At 47.1% G+C, this 18,266-nt stretch overlaps 1 protein-coding gene across 4 annotated transcripts in view; it reads left to right on the top strand.

The window, feature by feature from the left end:
* The window catches only part of WASF2 (WASP family member 2), a 118,593-nt gene that overhangs the window by 20,096 nt on the left and 80,231 nt on the right, over window positions 1-18,266 (top strand). For 2 of the 4 annotated variants that reach the window (XM_058444005.1, XM_058444006.1), the window contains exon 1: window positions 9,788-9,954. The exons of 1 other annotated variant lie outside the window; for it this stretch is intronic. The gene's annotated coding sequence lies outside the window, so the exon portion shown is untranslated. Of the gene's footprint in view, window positions 1-9,772; window positions 9,955-18,266 lie in introns of those variants that run through there. One more of the 4 variants, XM_032759459.2, reaches the window with a different exon arrangement.

Below are 18,266 nucleotides of genomic sequence, written 5' to 3'. Positions count from 1 at the left end.
GCAGCAATATATCCTTATTATATGAATAGACTGGAAGATGTCACGAAGGAGGTAAAACTGAGGCAGGATTTTGGGCTGGGTGCCATGGCTCATACCTGTAATCCCAGCACTTTGGGAGGCCAAGGTGGGCAGACTGCTTGTGCTCAGGAGTTCAATACAAGCCTGGGAGGCTGGGCCGGGTGGCTCACACTTGTAATCCTAGCACTTTGGGAGGCCAAGGCAGGAGGATTGCTTGAGGCCAAGAGTTAAAGACCAACCTGGCCAACATAGCAAGACCCCCAGCCCCATCCCCATCTGTATTTAAAAAAAGAAGAAGAAGAAGACCAGCCTGGGCAACATGGCAAAACCCCATCTCTACAAAAAATAAATAAATAAATAAATAAAAATTAGCCGAGCATGGTGGCACGCACCTGTAGTCCCAGCTACTTGGAGGCTGAGGTGGGAAAATCACTTGAGTCCAGGAGGTAGAGGCTGCAGTGAGCTGAGATAGCACCACTGCACTCCAGTCTGGTGACAGAGTGAGACCTTATCTTAAAAAAATTAAAAATAAAAATAAATAAATAATTCAGGCCGGGTACGGTGGCTCACACCTGTAATCCCAGCACTTTGGGAGGCTGAGGTGGGAGGATCACCTGAGGTCAGGAGTTTAAGACCAGCCTGACCAACATGGAGAAACACTGTCTACTAAAAATATAAAATTAGCCAAGCGTGGTGGTGCATGCCTGTAATCCCAGCTACTCGGGAGGCTGAGGCAGGAGAATGGCTTGAACCCTGGAGGCAGAGGTTGTGGTGAGCCAAGATGGCGCCATTGCACTCCAGCCTGGGCAACAAGAGTGAAACTCTGTCTCAAAAAAAAAAAAAAATTCAGGCAGGATTTTGAAGGTAGGAGGAAAGAGAATAACAGGTACTTACTGAGGGCATAGTACCAGTACAAACAGGCTGGGCGCGGTGGCTCACGCCTGTGATCCCAGCACTTTGGGAGGTCGAGGTGGGCGGATCACAAGGTCAGGAGTTCTAGACGAGCCTGGCCAACATGGTGAAACCCCATCTTCAAAAAATACGAAAATTAGCTGGGCATGGTGGTGGGTGTCTGCAATCCTAGCTACTCAGGAGGCTGAGGCATGAGAATCACTTAAACCCAGGAGGCGGAGATTGCAGTGAGCTGAGATCATGCCACTGCACTCCAGCCTGGGTGACAGAGCGAGACTCCATCTCAAAAAAAAAAGAAAAGAAAGAAAAATCCTAATCATCAGCAGCATCATCATCACGGGAACTATCACTAAATGTGCCATAGTGTGATGAGTAAGAGCACAGATTAAGCTCTACCCCTTACTGGCTGTGTGAGCATGTGCAAGTTACAGAAATCTCCTTGTGCCTCAGTTTCCTCTTCTGCAAACTGGGGCTAGTAATAATATCTACCGTATCAGGAGTTAAATAGGTAAATATATGCAAGGTGCTGAGAGCTATGCCAGGTACACATGGGCACTGTGTATTTCCTATCACTGTTATTCTCTCGATCGCTGAACACTTTGGTCCTGCCAGGCAGTTTTATCTGCCATCTCACTTGGTCCTCACAGCAGCCTGAGAGACAGGGATTATTGTCCCCTTTTACAAAGAAATGAGGCGTAAACAGGCCAGGCAGCTTGCTAAGGTCATTGGCTGGGTAAGTGGCAGGAATGGGATTTGAACCTAGGTCTCTCTGGCCCTCCCACCCACCCCATTTCCCTGACTGTGGAACCTGCCTGAAGGAGGAGGAGGAGGAGGAGGAGGAGGAGGAGGAGGAGGTGGAGGAGGAGGAGATGGCATAGTGGGAAGGCAGGGAGGCTTCACCGAGCTGGGGCCTCGGAAGCAGAGCAGCAGGCATTTTTTCCAGAGCTTTCATTTCCGTCTGCTTCTTCTAAGCAGGTGAAAAACCCCACAGAGGGCCCTTCCCTGAGTACCCCCGCCCCCACCCCGTTTCCTCCTCCACATAGCACTGCCTCTGTCCCCCACGCTGGGAGCGGGGAGGTCAGGCCTGCAGCGTGGGGGATGCAGGGGAGGGGAGTGAGGAGGTGGGGGGGCATCATTCCAGATCCTTCCCCTCAGCAACCCCCTCTTCCCCATCAAAGGCACTCAGGGAGGAGAGAGCATTCCAGGTGGAAGGAATGGCAAATGCAAAGGCTGCAGATTAAGGATGTGGAGGTGGGGAAAGCCTGCGAGCTTGGCTGGAACCGAGGTTCGTGGCCCCCTGGGATTGCTCAGTGGAGAAGAACTTGTTTGACGAGAGAAAGAGAGAGAGAGAGAGAGAGACTGTGGACCCAGCAAGAGCTCAGGATGCCAGAGGGAGGGGGGTGACCTGGAGATCATTCTGGGCTCTGAGAACAGTGCTCTCCACCCTTCTCCCCTCAAATGGGGGTCAGGGAGCGGGGAGGGGTGATTCTTCCTGGTCCCTGTGCTTTGTTGCTCCCCCTGCAATTCCTTAGCTGACTGCACTCTGTCAGTTCTGTTCCCAGTGCTGGCTCATAGCTTTTTAACGCATTCTCTCATTGCATTTGTATTTTCTCTCCAGCTCCATGAGACTAGTTTTATTCACTCCATTTTATAGGTTAGAAAACTGAGGCTCAGCTAGGTTGTTTTTTTTTTGTTTTTTTTGGGGGGGGGGCGGGGAACGGAGTTTCCCTCTGTTTGGCTGGAGTGCAGTGGCGCGATCTTGGCTCGCTGCAACCTCTGCCTCCCGGGTTCAAGCAATCTCTTGCCTCAGCCTCCTGAGTAGCTGGGATTACAGGCGCCCACCACCATGCCGGGCTAGTTTTTGTATTTTTATTTTTATTAAAAAAAAATGTTTTTTGAGACAGAGTCTCGCTCCGTTGCCCAGGCTGGAGTGCAATGGCGTGATCTCAGCTCACTGCAACCTCCGCCTCCCGGGTTCAAGCGATTCTCCTGCCTCAGCCTCCCGAGTAGCTGGGATTACAGGCAAGTGCCACCACGCCTGGCTAATTTTGTGTTTTTAGTAGAGACAGGGTTTCACCATATTGGCCAGGATGGTCTCGATCTCTTGACCTCGTGATCCGCCTGCCTCAGCCTCCCAAAGTGCTGGGAATACAGGCGTGAGCCACCGTACCTGGCCTCAGTCGGGTTTTGTAACTTGTTCAAGGTAAGACAGGGCATAAAAGGCAGATCTGAGACTCGAACCCAGATCTGTTTCCAGAGATGGCAATTTAGCCTGCTATACTGACTTAGGCAGCTTTCCCAAAGTGCTCACCGTCCCCATAGCAACAATGAGAGGAACTCTTGTGTGGACTGCACTGCAGAGTTTATGCAGGGCTTATTTCTTCTCCTCACAACCGCCTTGTACACAGAGCTGCTATCCCTATTTCCCAGATAAGGAAACTGAGGCTCAGAGAGAGTGTGTGACCTGGCCAAGATTATCCAGCCATTCAGCGGCAAAGTTCTGGCGATTTTAAATGTCTTCTTGCTTCCCCTTGTGGAGGAAGATCCTCTGTTCCCTGGTCTTATCAGGAAACAGGCAGCGGTTCCTTTTTAGAATTCATAGGAAAGGAATAGGGGTTGGCCTTTGGAACTTGGGAACTTGCTACCAGCAGTGAATACTTTCAGTGCTCTGGGTAACACCTTTAACTCCTTGGGCGGCAGAGGGAAAAAAGCTTGAGAGGGGTAGCAACCCCTCTCAAGTTCCATGGCTGCGTTTGAATTCTACCTGTGTTGCTTCCTAACTGGGTAGCGTCCTTGGGCAAGTCACTTAACCTATCTGTGCTTCCTTTACCTCATTTGTTGTTGTTGTTGTTGTTTTGTTTTGTTTTGTTTTGTTTTTGGACAGAGTTTCACTCTTGTCACCCGGGCTGGAGTGCAATGGCGCCATCTCAGCTCACTGCAACCTCCGCCTCCTGGGTTCAAGTGATTCTCCTGCCTCAGGCACCCGAGCAGCTGAGATTACAGGTGCCTGCCACCACACCACGCCCAGCTAATTTTTGCATTTTTAGTAGAGACAAGGTTTCACCATGTTTGTCAGGCTGGTCTCGAACTCCTGACCTCAGGTGATCCACCCACCTTGGCCTCCCAAAGTGCTGGGATTATAGGCGTGAGCCACCGCGCCTGGCCCTGTTTTTTACATTTTTATCTATCTATTTATTTATTTATTTATTTATTTATTTGAGCCTAGGTTAGGAAACTGGTTAATTCTTGTATTTTTGGTAGAGATGGGGTTTTGTCATGTCACCCAAGCTGGTCTTGAACCCCAGGCTCAAGCCATCCCCCTGCCTTGGCATCCCAAAGTGTTGGGAATACAGGTGTGAGCTACCATGCCTGGCCCTTTCCCCTCATTTGTAAAATAAGGATGATAATAACAGGACCTAATTTATAGGACTGAGGCTGGGCGCAGTGGCTCACGCCTGTAATCACAGTACTTTGGGAGGCCGAGGCGGGCAGATCACTGGAGGTCTGGAGTTCACCACCAGCCTGGCCAACATGGTGAAACCTCGTCTCTACCAAAAATACAAAAATTAGCCAGGCGTGGTGGTGTGAGCCTGTAATCCCAGCTACTTGGGAGGCTGAGGCAGGAGAATTGCTTGAACTGGAGAGGCAGAAGTTGCAGTGAGCCAAGATCGTGCCACTGCACTGCAGCCTGGACAACAGAGCAAAACTGTGTCTCAATAAATAATTTATAGGACTGATATGAGGATTGATGAGTTAATGCATGTAAAGCAATTCGCACATTCCTGGCACATAGCAAATGCTCACTAAATGTTGGTCCTTATTAATATTACCACTAAATGCACAATACCACCTCCCACTCTGAAAGCAACTTCTTTATCTGCATTGCCTAAAAGGAAAAATTAAGGCTCCTATTTTGGGACAACCTGCAAGCAATCACTGTGCTAAGTGTTTCATATTTATGATCACATTTAATTTGAACATATCTGGGAAATAAAAACAATTATGGCCCGGCCTGTAATCCCAGCACTTTGGGAGGCTGAGGTGCTGAGTCCAAGGAGTCCTAGACCAGCCTGGGCAACACAGCAAGACCCCATCTCTATTTTTTTTTTAGACGAAGTCTCACTCTGTTGCCCAGGCTGGAGTGCAGTGGTGCGATCTCAGCTCACTGAAACCTCCACCTCCCGGGTTCACGCCATTCTCCTGCCTCAGCCTCCTGAGTAGCTGGGACTACAGGCGCCCGCCACCACGCCCGGCTAATTTTTTGTATTTTTAGTAGAGACGGGGTTTCACCGTGTTAGCCAGGATGGTCTCGACCTCCTGACCTCGTGATCCGCCCGCCTCGGCCTCCCAAAGTGCTGGGATTCAGGCGTGAGCCACTGCGCCTGGCCGACCCCATCTCTATTTTTTTAAATTATTAAATAAAAACAATTATGATTTTCATTTTATCGATAAGGAAATTGAGGCTCAGAGAGGTGAAGTCACCTGCCCAAAGTCACATTGCTAGGAAGTGGTATAATAGTGATTCAAATCCAGGCTTGTCTGGCTCCAAAGTCTCGTATGACAATTCAGGCCGGGCACAGTGGCTCATGCCTGTAATCCTAGTACTTTGGGAGACTGAGGTGGCAGGATCGTTTGAGCCCAGGAGTTTGAGACCAAGCTGGGCAACATAGGGAGACTTCATCTCTAAAACACAAAACAAAAAAAATCAGCCGGGCATAGTGGCATGCACCTGTAGTCCCAGCTACTTGGGGGGCTGAGGTGGAAGGATTGCTTGAGCCCGGGAGTTCAAGGCTGCAATGAGCCATGATTGCACCACTGCAAGCCAGCCTGGGTGACAGATTAAAATCCTGTCCAAAAACAAAAATATTATGTTCAGATGACAACTTGTCCAGTTCATGGATGTCTGTATCAGCTTGAACCCAAACCATCTGCTCCAACTGCTGCCTCAGGCTCACTTCCCTCCATGCTGGGAAGACCAAGCATTGTTTACCCAGCGACTTTTATATGACAGACAATTTACATATATTTCCTATTAAATCCTCACCCTCACCTTATGACCCTCTATTGTTATCCCCATTCCTTAGAAGAGTAGCTGAGACACAGTGAGGTTTGATGACTGTTCAGGTCACACAATCCTCGGTGAGTTGGCAGAGCTAAGATTCAAACCCAGGTCGGTCTGCCTCAAAGCTTGCATTCTTTCAGGGACTATGAGAAAAGTACAGAGACCCTTGGTGAACAGCACTACTTTCTTATCTATTTATTTATTATGTTTTTACATAAATGAGATGGGTATCTTTGTTGCCCAGGCTGGTCTCAAACTCCTGGCCTCAAGTGATCCTCCCACCTTGGCCTCCCAAAGCGCTGGGATTACAGGTGAGCCCCCACTTTCAAAGCTGGGTTTCCTCCCCTGTAACATCCTCACTCATTCATCAACAACCATGATACTTTCCCTGGTGGCCCACAGACCCTTCCTCCCCACTGCCACCGCCCCCATGGGCTTCCACGCCTTTCCACACCCATTCCCTTGGCCTGCAACCTTTCTCCCAGCCTCTCGCTCATTCAAGAATGGATGAACTTGGCCGGGCGCAGTGGCTCACACTTGTAATCCCAGCACTTTGGGAGGCCAGGGCAGATGGATCACTTGAGATCAGGAGTTTGAGACCAGCCTGGGCAACACAGCGAAACCCCCTCTTGCCATGTATGTAGTAAACATACAAAAATTAGCTGGGTGTGGTGGCACATGCCTGTAATCCCAGCTACTCAGGAGGCTGAGGCACAAGAATCGCTTGAACCCAGGAGGCGGAGGTTGCAGTGAGCCGAGATTGTGTCACTGCACTCCAGTCTGGGTTGCAGCCTGGGTGACAGAGCAAGACTCTGTCTCCAAAAAAAAAGAGTAAATGAACCCCCATTCATCAACTCACCTCAGTCATCATCTCTTCAGGAAAGTCTCCTTTGACCCCACCCCATCCACTGACATTCACTCTCATAAACACATTGCACTTTACCTTCTGCTTCCTTATCTCAGTTTCTGTTTTTGATTTGTCTGATCACTTGGTTAACAACTTTCTTCCTTCCCAGACTTTAAGTTCCATGAGGATCTGAGTCTGTTTTGCTTGCTATTGTAGCTACGCCACTGTCAGGCTGCCCTCTATGTGGTGGGTGCTTAATAATTTTTTATCGAATGGATGAATCCATGAATGAATAAATAGCTACCAGGCACTTTACACACATGACTCATTAACGCTACAATTAACTAATTGAATCCTCACAACTGCCCTTTTGTCATCATTTCAGAGAAGAGGTAGGTGAGGCTCAGAGAGCTAGAGAGTGGTGGTGCTAGGACTCGATCTCAGGTCTGCCTAACCCCAAAGCCACTGCCTTCTGCACAGCTGCCTCCCAGCACCCAACAGCCACAGCCAGGATTTAAATAGTCCTTGGTTGTCAGACCACATGTCCCAGTTTGAGCCTGGAGGACACCAATTCGGATGGCACCAGGGCCCTGCTGGCACCACCCCCTTGGCTGTCTCTGCCCTTCTGAAGTCTTAGGCTGCTTCCCCTCCCACTCCCTTCTTGGCCTCCTTCCTTTCCAGGGAGGGAAAAGGACTAGGAATTACAGCCAAGCAGCTCTTCTGGGAAAAACAATCCTGTGGTGAAAAGAGCCCTGTTCTGAGAGCAGAGAAACCTGGATTTAAGTCCTGGCATGGAGGCAGCCCTGCTGAGGGCTCACAGTGCCATCACGGCCCCCCTCTGAGCCTCTGCATCCTCATTTGAGATTCTGTGTAGGTTCTCGACCCATCTGTCACCCCCTTTTCACGTCCTGACTCCTAGGACCCCAGAAACAGCCTGGGCACACCCCTGGTGTCACTTTTCCTCAGGAACCCTGGTGGTTAACAATAGCTGGGGGGTGGTCTGTGCCCAAGTCTACGTTGATCAGAGAGATAAGAGACTGACCTGGCACCCTTAAGACCTTTCCTGGAATGCTAAGGGGATGGGTGAGGGAAGAGTAGAGGGGAGGGGAGGGAAGTCATTCTCATATGATACCAGGCCTAAAAGGGAGAAATACAGGAATGGAAACCAAAAGAAACAGGTTTGAGTTCCGGGGCTGTTTCAAAGTCCCTGAAGGACCCTGGGTAAGTCATGCAACTTCAGGAAGACTCAGTTTTCTCTTCTGCAAAAATGAGGGTAATACCTGCCGTACAGGGTTGCCCTAGAGAACTAAGTGAGGTATCTTTGCTAACATGTGAATTTGTCACATTTCTATGTAGCTGTGGCTTTTTTTTTTTTTTTTTGAGACTCGCTCTGTCTCCCAGGCTGGAGTGCAGTGGCATGATCTTGGCTCACTGCAACATCCACCACCCAGGTTCAAGCGATTCTCCTGCCTCCCAAGTAGCTGGGATTACAGGCGCGCACCACCACGCCCAGCTAATTCTTGTGTTTTTAATACAGGCAGGGTTTCTTTTTTCTTTTTTGGAGACAGAGTTTTGCCCTTGTTGCCCAGGCTGGAGTGCAATGGCGCGATCTCGGCTCACCGCAACCTCCACCTCCCAGGTTGAAGCGATTCTCTTGCCTCTGCCTCTGGAGTAGCTGGGATTACAGGCATGTGCCACCGTGCCCGGCTAATTTTTTGTATTTTTAGTAGAGATGGGGTTTCACCATGTTGGCCAGGCTGGTTTCAAACACCCGACCTCAGGTGATCCGCCTAGAGGCAGGGTTGCACTTGGCCAGACTGGTCTTCAACTCCTGACCTCAAGTAATCCGCCCGCCTCGCCTCGGCATCCCAAAGTGTTGGGATTACAGGCGTGAGCCACCGCGCCCGGCCTTTTTTTTTTTTTTTTTTTTTGAGATGGGGTTTCGCTCTTGTTGCCCAGGCTGGAGTGCAATGGCGTGATCTCGGCTCACTGCAACCTCCGCCTCCCGGGTGCAAGCGATTGTCCTGCCTCAGCCTCCTGAGTAGCTGGGATTACAGGCATGCGCCACCACGGCTGGCTAATTCTGTATTTTTAGTAGAGATGGGGGTTTCTCCAAGTTGGTCAGGCTGGTCTCGAACTCCTGACCTCAGGTGATCCGCCCGCCTCGACCTCCCAAAGTGCTGGGATTACAGGCGTGAGCCACCGCGCCCGGCCAGCTGCAGCCTTTTATAATCAACAAGACGAGCATATTCCCCATTCATGCATGAGTCCTCAACAAGCACTCCCGCATGTGAGGCACAGACGACTGCTCCTATTTTGCAGAAGGACAAACTGAGACCCAGATAAATCCTGGAAGTTGAGGTCGCAGAGTGAAGTGGCTGAACCAGGATTCCGCTCACTTGACCATGGCTATTCAGTACTATCCCCCATTCCCAGGACCCGGGCCTCGCCCCCGATGGACTGTGCAGGACGGGAAAGAGCTTGTGACTCACTCTCCCCACCCTACTTTCTGCCCGGGCTGAGACCGGAGTGAAGGGACAACACTATGTGCAACTTGAGGGGTGTCCACAGAAAGTTTACAGGCTTGGCTCCTTCCTTTCGCTAAATATAGCGGTTCTTTCAAGGCTAACAAGAAGAATTCATCTTTCAACACACTTTGTACGAGTTTTTACACTTTCTTGGGTGAGCTTTCCCTACTTTGAACTTAGGAGTCGGTTTACCTTAATCTCCGCCCCCCACTTCACTTGGTTTGCACCCCGCTGTTTACTCCGATTGCGGAAGTCGCCCGGGTGGAGCTCCGGGGAGGGTACCCGTGAGTACGTCTTTTGCGTAGTTATTTAACTGGCGTTTTACTCAGGCCAATGGAATGCCCCGAAGCCCCGGGTGGGTGGGGCAGTGAACCAATCAGGGCCATTGGCGGGGTGTGGCTGCGTCCCAGGGCGGGGAATCACGTAATGGCGGACACAGGCCGGGCGAGCGCGGCTGGGGGCGTAGCGCGCTAAGGGGGGTCCGGCCGTGTGGCAGCCCGCGAGGCGGTCCCCGGGAGCACACTCTGTGCGGAGACTGGGCGGCCGGCCGACCCTTCCTGTCGCTGACGGCGACTGCGGGAGGCCAGGTGAGCAACAAGTCCCCTTGGGTAGACCCCGCTGGGAGGCGCGGACCCCGGCCGGGCCGCTCCTCCCGAGCCGTGCAGGGTCCCGGGGGAGTGGGTGCCGCGACTCCTACTGCGGACTGGCAGAGGCCGGGCGAGCGGTCAGCGCGGGGTGGCGTCTTAGTCCACCCCACCCCCTCAGGGAGGGAGGGAGTGACCCGGAGTCCCCTTCGGAAACTTGGAGGGGTCCACAAGTCTGAGGGACTATGAGTGTCCCGGCCTGACCTGGTTCTGCCATCAGCTCGCTGTGTTATCTTGAGCAAGTCACTTTCTTCTCTAGGCCTTAGTTTCCCGCCTGTGTAAAGCGAGGGTTTCGTCGGCAGATGTAGCTGCAGGAGTTGGGTCCCAGCAGTTGTCTGAGACCTTGGACAAGTTCTTCCCCAGGCTGAGCCTCAGTTTCCATTTCTGGACCATAAAGTAATTGAGGTGCTCGTTGAGGCCCCGGCCTGCTAAATTGAGGAGCGGGAGGAGGACTGTGTGTGTGTGGTGTGTGTGTGTGTAAGAGTGCGTGTGAGTGTGCGCGTACAGGATAGTCTGCAGAGTAAGGAGGAGAGTTGTCTAAAGGGGTGCTACCCAGACCATGATGGGGTGAGTTGGAGTCCTCTTGGTTCTCCAGGAATCCTAGAGCTTCTGAGAGGGGAAGTTTTAATACGGTTGTCCATAGAACCGGAGAAGAGGAAGGACTCCTTGGAGCCCCTTGGGGCGCTGATTGGAATTTAGGCTCAGAAGTCAGGAGCGTTAGGAGGAAGAGGAAGAACTTTTATGGCAGCCCTACTAGGTGTCAACCCTTGCTTAGGCATATGTTCTTATTTAACTTTTACAGTGACTCTTGAGAATGTACTCATAAGGAAGCTAAGTTTCAGAGGAGTTAAGTAACTTGCCCAAGGTCACACAGTAAAGGGCAGAGGTTACTTAACTAAATTGTTTCCTCTGAGAATCGCTGGGCAAGGGGGAAGTCACTGCCCACTTAAAAGATAGTGTTAGGGAAGTTTGCCTTGTTACAAATGGGGGCAGAGGTCTGGCCTCCGATACGTGATTTGACTTCTGGCATGGGGACAGTCTTGACCTGTGGAAGGTTAATTATAAGTCCAGCCTCTTTATTCAGTCTGTAAGTTGGAAAGGACTATTTGTAAGTCGTAAAAGTCCTTTTGAAGTGTGTGTCAGAACCTCAGAGAGCTCCATTTGAATCCTGGTGGGGTTGCCTGTAGAAGAAAGTTCAGCAGCTATTGGTGTATAGGCTAGACTTTGGTTCAGAGTGGTGCCAGCCCATTCGCTTTTTCTCCTCCATCAGAGGGCCACATTTTCTTGGGATGGGAGAAATTTCCCATTTGTTCAAATTTCTTTGGATTTCTTGGGGTGAAAGTTTTAATAGCCCGCCTCTGATTAAGCTTAATATCCCTTTCTTTGTGCAACCTGTTATTTGACTTCTAATGAGTGAAGATTGTGGATTTGGGGTAGGCGGTAGTTGGGTACAATAACTTGCTGCCCTTAATTTTTCCAAACCTCAGAGCTTTTGGTTAATCGGAATGGTAGGGACAGCTATGGGTATTGTTCTCATATGTCAATAGTGGAGAAGAAAATTGGAAGAGGAAGTTGCTAAGAGGGCGTTTCTTAGCAGTGGAGCCAGTATGTATTTCTTTGTTTGAAATTCTAAAACCAGAAAAGCAGCAACTACAGGAGGAAGGAAGGAAAGAACTGTGAAACTCTTTTTCCTGTTCAAATAGCTTTAAGAGCTGTTCCTGTCTTTATCCATGTCCCAGGCTCTACTTTCATAGAAAAAGTCAATTGTAATTTGTTCAGTTTTCTTCTAGAATGAAGTAATTTTAAATCTTAAACCCTTTGAGAATAGTTGTTTAAAAATCAGAGCATTTTATTAAGTTATTTACAATGGATTATTCTTTTTCTCAGCGTATTACTAATTCGGTCTTATATATAAAACATATATATAAAATATATAAAACAAATATTTAATATATAAACATAATTATATGTAATAATATACACTATATAATATATAACAATATACATTATATAATATACATTATATAATGTATAATAATCTACATTATATAATATGTTATAATATACATTATATAATATATTACAAAATATATATTATATAAAATATATATTATATTAAATATATTATATTATAAAATGTATTATATAAATATATAAATATATGACATAAAAAATTTTATATAAAATAAAAAATATAAAATATAGATATATGAAATATAAAAATATATTATATTATATATATTATATATATACTTATATAAAAATATATTATAACCTGTAATCCCAGCACTCTGGGAGGCCGAGGCAGGCGGATCATGAGGTCAGGAGATCGAGACCATCCTGGCTAACACGGTGAAACCCTGTCTCTACTAAAAATACAAAGAATTAGCCGGGCGTGGTGGCGGGCGCCTATAGTACCAGCTGCTCGGGAAGCTGAGGCAGGAGAATGGCGTGAACCCGGGAGGCGGAGTTTGCAGTGAACTGAGATCGCGCCACTGCACTCCAGCCTGGGCAACAGAGCGAGACTCCGTCTCAAAAAAAAATATCTCTCTCTATATATTATATTATATATATATAATATATATATTTTACATATATTATATATAGTCTTTAGCTATATTTTAACTGTGATTTCAACCTAAGGAATTGATTTAGATACTAGAGGATGCAAATATCACCATCACTTGAAAAACACATAATGTGTTTGGCTCTTGACATGTTAAGTCTTTTTATGCTTTATTTTCCAGGATTATGTGTACGTGATAGTTGTGAAGACACTGAATTTATTGCACGTGAAGCTCTATTAATGCATTCATTCTCAATATGTTATATTTTCTGTAAAATAATTAGTCTTAATTAGTATACCAGTCCACAGTACCTTATTCAAAATCCTTGGCGCCAAAAAAAAAGTTCTTGGGACCAAATGTATATGTGAATTTAAAAATTTTTGGATTTTTGGGTTTTAGAAAAGAAATATGGTACTATGTGTTATGTAATACCCCCAGAGAGGTCAGGGCAGCACTTTTTAAATCAGATGCATTATTATTTCTGTAGTAAAATGTCTGGATGTTCATACTAACTGGGATAAATAAATACTGTACTATCATTAGCCTTATGTCATTTCTTGTCAGGTTTTGCCTCCAAATGAATAATGAAAAATTTATTTTTCACAGCCTTTGCATTTTGGAGATGAAGAGATTGTAGATCTCTATAGGTAAAACTTACGTGATAGGCCAGGTGCTGTGGCTCAAGCCTGTAATCCCAGCACTCTGGGAGGCCAAGTTGGGTGGATCACGAGGTCAGGAGTTCGAGACCAGCCTGACCAACATGGTGAAACCCCGTCTCTACTAAAAATACAAAAATTAGCCGGGTGTGGTGGTGCACGCCTGTAATCCCAGCTACTCAGGAGGCTGAAGCAGGAGAATCACTTGAATCCGGGAGGCGGAGGTTGCAGTGAGCTGAGATCATGCCACTGCACTCCAGCCTGGGAGACAGAGCAAGACTCTGTCTCAAACAAACAAACAAACAAAATTACATGATAACAAGAGCAATTACAAGGAAAAATATTGTATAGCCCAGTTAATTTCAAAGTCATGAGTCCTAAAAACAATATTACATAGAAGACACCTTTTTTTGTTTCTGTCATACAGCAATCTTACTGTGATTAAAATGTGCCTGATAAGGATTTTTCCTTAAGTACCACAATTTATGCTTTAATATCTTCACTGGTCTCTGAAATGTTAGAATGACACCCTCCACCTCTTTTGTTTTTAATTTTAAAAATTTTATTTCTTTTCTTTTTTTAAACAGTAGAGATGGGCTCTCGAAATGTTGCCCAGGCTGGTCTCAAACTTCTGGCCTCAAGTGATCCTCCCGCCTTGGCCTCCCAAAGTGTTGAGATTACAGGTGTGAGACTTCATGCCCTGCCCCGACCTCTTCTTTAAATAGTAATTTGTAGGGTCTTTGCTCATCATTTTTTGTATAGCATTTAAGAGAATTTTACTTTTTGCATATAATTCAGAGAAAAACAAATCAAATGCAGATCTGTAGATTCATGTTTGCCAATTTTTTTTTTTTTTTTTTTGAGACCAAGTTTCGCTCTTGTTGCCCAGCCTGGAGTACAATGGCGCAATCTCGGCTCACTACAACCTCTGCCTCCTGGGTTCAAACAATTCTTCTGCCTCAGCCTCCTGAGTAGCTGGGATTACAGGTGTCTACCACCACGCCTGGCTAAGTTTTGTATTTTTAGTAGAGACGGGGTTTCTCCAAGTTGGCCAGGCTGGTCTTGAACTCTTGACCTCAGGTGATCCGCCTGCCTTGGCCTCCCCAAGTGCTGGGATTACAGGCATTAGCCACTGCACCCAGCCATGTTTGCCAAATTTTAAAGCTGATTTTTTTTCTTTAGAGTATTCTTTTTTTTTTTTTTTTTTTTTTTTTTGAGACAGAGTCTCGCTCTGTCGTCCAGGCTGGAGTGCAGTGGCGCGATCTCAGCTCACTGCAACCTCCGCCTCCCGAGTTCACGCCATTCTCCTGCCTCAGCCTCCCGAGTAGCTGGGACTACAGGCGCCCGCCACCACGCCCGGCTAATTTTTTGTTTCTGTATTTTTAGTAGAGACAGGGTTTCACCTTGTTAGCCAGGATGGTCTTGATTTCCTGACCTCATGATCCACCCGCCTCGGCCTCCCAAAGTGCTGGGATTATAGGCATGAGCCACCGTGCCCGGCCTAGAGTATTCTTTAGAATGAGGTAAAAACTGTCGATGGGATTTGGGTCAAAATTTTGTTTATTTTTCATTTATGAAGCTTCCACAATTTGCACATCTTGGTGTAAGGAGTTTACTAAAATACATTTAATTTTGAGTATTTTTATTTTAAGTGTATGCTATATGAGAAACTTCTGTTTACCAGCCATATGAATTTGGGTGGTTTCTTTAAATGGCCAAGGGCCTCTACTAGCACATTTTCAAAAACTCAGGCTACTCTTAGTTTTCTCGGACATCTCTACTGTAGAGTGAGGTGGACTGGTATTGTTGGAGGATGAAGAATTATTTTTTCTCTTTAGAAGAAAGCCCCATGACAGCATGGATTTGTGGAATTTTGTCCTTTAAGAAACCAAGTAGCCGCCTGGTTTGAGGGCCTGAATTCATCCACCTACTTGGGCTGACTCCGTAGTTCCTAAGAATGATACCTTCACTGTTTTGGAGATACAAAGGGTGAGAAACTGTATCAAGAGTTGCAGGTGGAGTCAGTGTGTGATTGGACTAGGGAATGGGAAAAATTATTATTGTTATTATTTGAGACAGGGTCTCACTCTGTTGCCCTGGCTTGAGTGCAGTGGCAGTATCACAGCTCACTCACTGCAGCCTCAACCTCCTAGGCTCAAGCAGTCCTCCTCTTTTTTTTTTTTTTTTTTTGAGACGGTGTCTCGCTCTGTCACCCAGGCTGGAGTGCAGTGGCGCAATCTCGGCTCACTGCAAGCTCCACCTCCCAGGTTCACGCCATTCTCCTGCCTCAGCCTCCCGAGTAGCTGGGACTACAGGCGCACCCGCCAACACGCCCGGCTAATTTTTTGTATTTTTAGTAGAGACGGGGTTTCACTGTGTTAGCCAGGATGGTCTCGATCTCCTGACCTCGTGATCCGCCCGCCTCGGCCTCCCAAAGTGCTGGGATTACAGGCGTGAGGCACCGCGCCCGGCCTCAAGCAGTCCTCCTCTTGCCTTACCCTCCCAAATAGCTGGGACTTACAGGTGAGCGCTACCATGCCCACCTAATTTGTTAAATTTTTTAGAGACGAGGTCTCACTATGTTGCCTAGGCTGGTCTTAAACTGAGCTCAAGCTATCCTGCTGCCTTGGCCCCCTAAAGTGCTGAGATTACAGGGATAAGCATAAGCCATCATGCCCGGACCCCTCACCCCTTTTTTTGTTGTTGTTTGAGATGGAGTCTCACTCTGCCGCCCATGCTGGAGTACAGTGGCATGATCTCGGCTCGCTGTAACCTCTGCCTCCTGGGTTCAAGGGATTCTACTGCCTCAGCCTCCCTAGTAGCAGCTGGGATTACAAGTGCGTGCCACCATGCCTGGCTAATTTTTTTTTTGCTTTTGTTTTTGTTTTCCGAGACAGAGTTTTGCTCTTGCTGCCCAGGCTAGAACAATGGCATGATCTCGGCTCACTGCAACTTCTGCCTCCCAGGTTCAAGGCGAGTCTCCTGCCTCAGCCTCCTGAGTAACTGGGATTACAGGCATGCGCCACCACGCCTGGCTAATTTTTGCATTTTTAGTAGAGATGAGGTTTCACCGTGTTGGTCAGGCTGGTCTGGAACTCCTGACCTCAGGTGATCCACCTGCCTCAGCCTCCCAAATTGCTGGGATTACGGGCATGAGCCACCATGCCCGGCCTAATTTTGTATTTTTAGTAGAGGGGGGGTTTCACCATGTTGGCCAGGCCGATCTTGAACTCTTGACCTCAAGTGATTTGCCCACCTTGGCCTTCCAAAGTACTGGGATTACAGGCGTGAGATACTAATAATGCTTTAATTATGGCCTCTGTATTCTGCTTCATTCTTGTGTGCTCCTCTTCCATTTCATGGTCAGACCAGGAATACTTAAGCAGCATCCCTGGTCTCTACTCACTGGATGACTGGATGCCAATAGCACCCCCCCGCCCCAGTTGTGATAACCAGAAATGTCTCCAGATATTGTTACTTTTATCCTGGGGGGATAGATTTCCCCCTGTTGAGAGCTACTGTATCAGTAGGGGTAGGAGTGGTGGAGCAATAGAGGAAAGTGATTATAGATGTCCTCAGGTGCATGTTCTCCTTTTTCTCCTTCTTTCCGGTTATGCAGTTCCTGTCTCTGACTTTGGATAAAAAAATGAGAAAAATCAGGAGGTGACCATTTAAAAATAGCCCCATTATTTTTATTCTGTTCAAATTTTATTTTATTTGGTTTACATATATTAGAGCAGGACAGATAGCTGAATTATTTATGCAGATCTATGTAAATTTAATTTCTACCACTGATTAAGATTAGATAGAGTAAAGAACCACTGGAATATTACTGCCTACCTTGCATGAAAGACTGTTTCTCAGAAAAGCTCATAGCTGAAAAGTTTAACACCTAACGGATAACCAGCATTGCTTATATAAAGAACTTGCCAGAACTTGTCAGGATTCTTTGCTAATTTTTGAGCTTCATGGCTAAGATGTATCTCTTGATGTCCCTGCATAGACACTTCATAACTCCAAAAAACATGTTTAGAATGGGCATGCTTTTCTAAGCTCAGTATTTTCTGTGGCAGGCAGATTGGTCAAGGCAGTGGTCCTTAGTTCCTCTGGGCATTCATAAATTAATGACAAGGTAGTGGTAACATTTGAAGACTTCATTCGCTTTTGGCCAACTCTGTACAATATAACATTATAATCATTCATGTCTTAGTCACCATTAAGGTAGAGTTGAATGAGTGTTTTTTCCTGTTCTGTTTGAAGTTATGAATGGTACTTTACAGAATTCAAATGTATAGTTATGAATAGTATCTCAGAATAGTTACCATTTATGCAAATGAAACACACTTCTTAACTTAGAAACCAAACAGAATTGAATTAGAAAAGAGAAGAATAGAAACAAGAATTGTTGAACGCTTGCTGAAGAAATAATGTTCAGATATAGAAGTATCTCAGAAAAATTTGCTTTTCATCATGATTTCCACAGACTAATAAATAATTTGAGATTGATAGGAGAGGCTATTAAACTTTGCCTGTGATATTTCTTTTCAAGCCCCGTTTTTCTTTCTGGTAAAATACAGAGAAGTCTGAGATGTACTCTTAGCTGTAAGATTAATTCCATTTGAACAAAATAGTTTCTTTTTTTTCTTTTTTTTTTTGAGACGGAGTCTTGCTCTGTCGCCCAGGCTGCAGTGCAGTGGCGCAATCTCGGCTCACTGCAAGCTCCGCCTCCCAGTTTCACGCCATTCTCCTGCCTCAGCCTCTCGGAGTAGCTGGGACTACAGGCGCCCGCCACCACGCCCGGCTAATTTTTTCTTTTTTCTTTTTTTGAGACAGAGTCTTGCTCTGTTGCCCAGGCTGGAGTGCGGTAGCCCGATGATCTTGGCTCACTGCAGCCTCTGCGCATGCCCTCCCCCGCCACACCGGGCTCAAGCGATTCTCCTGCCTCAGCCTCCTGAGCTGAGTAGCTGGGATTACAGGCGCCCACCCCCACGCCTGGCTAATTTTTGTATTTTTAGTAGAGACAGGGTTTTGT

Source organism: Hylobates moloch, unplaced genomic scaffold (genome assembly GCF_009828535.3).
Source record: "Hylobates moloch isolate HMO894 unplaced genomic scaffold, HMol_V3 SCAFFOLD_9, whole genome shotgun sequence".
NCBI lineage: Eukaryota > Metazoa > Chordata > Mammalia > Primates > Hylobatidae > Hylobates > Hylobates moloch.
This window is presented reverse-complemented; position numbering and strand designations above follow the sequence as displayed.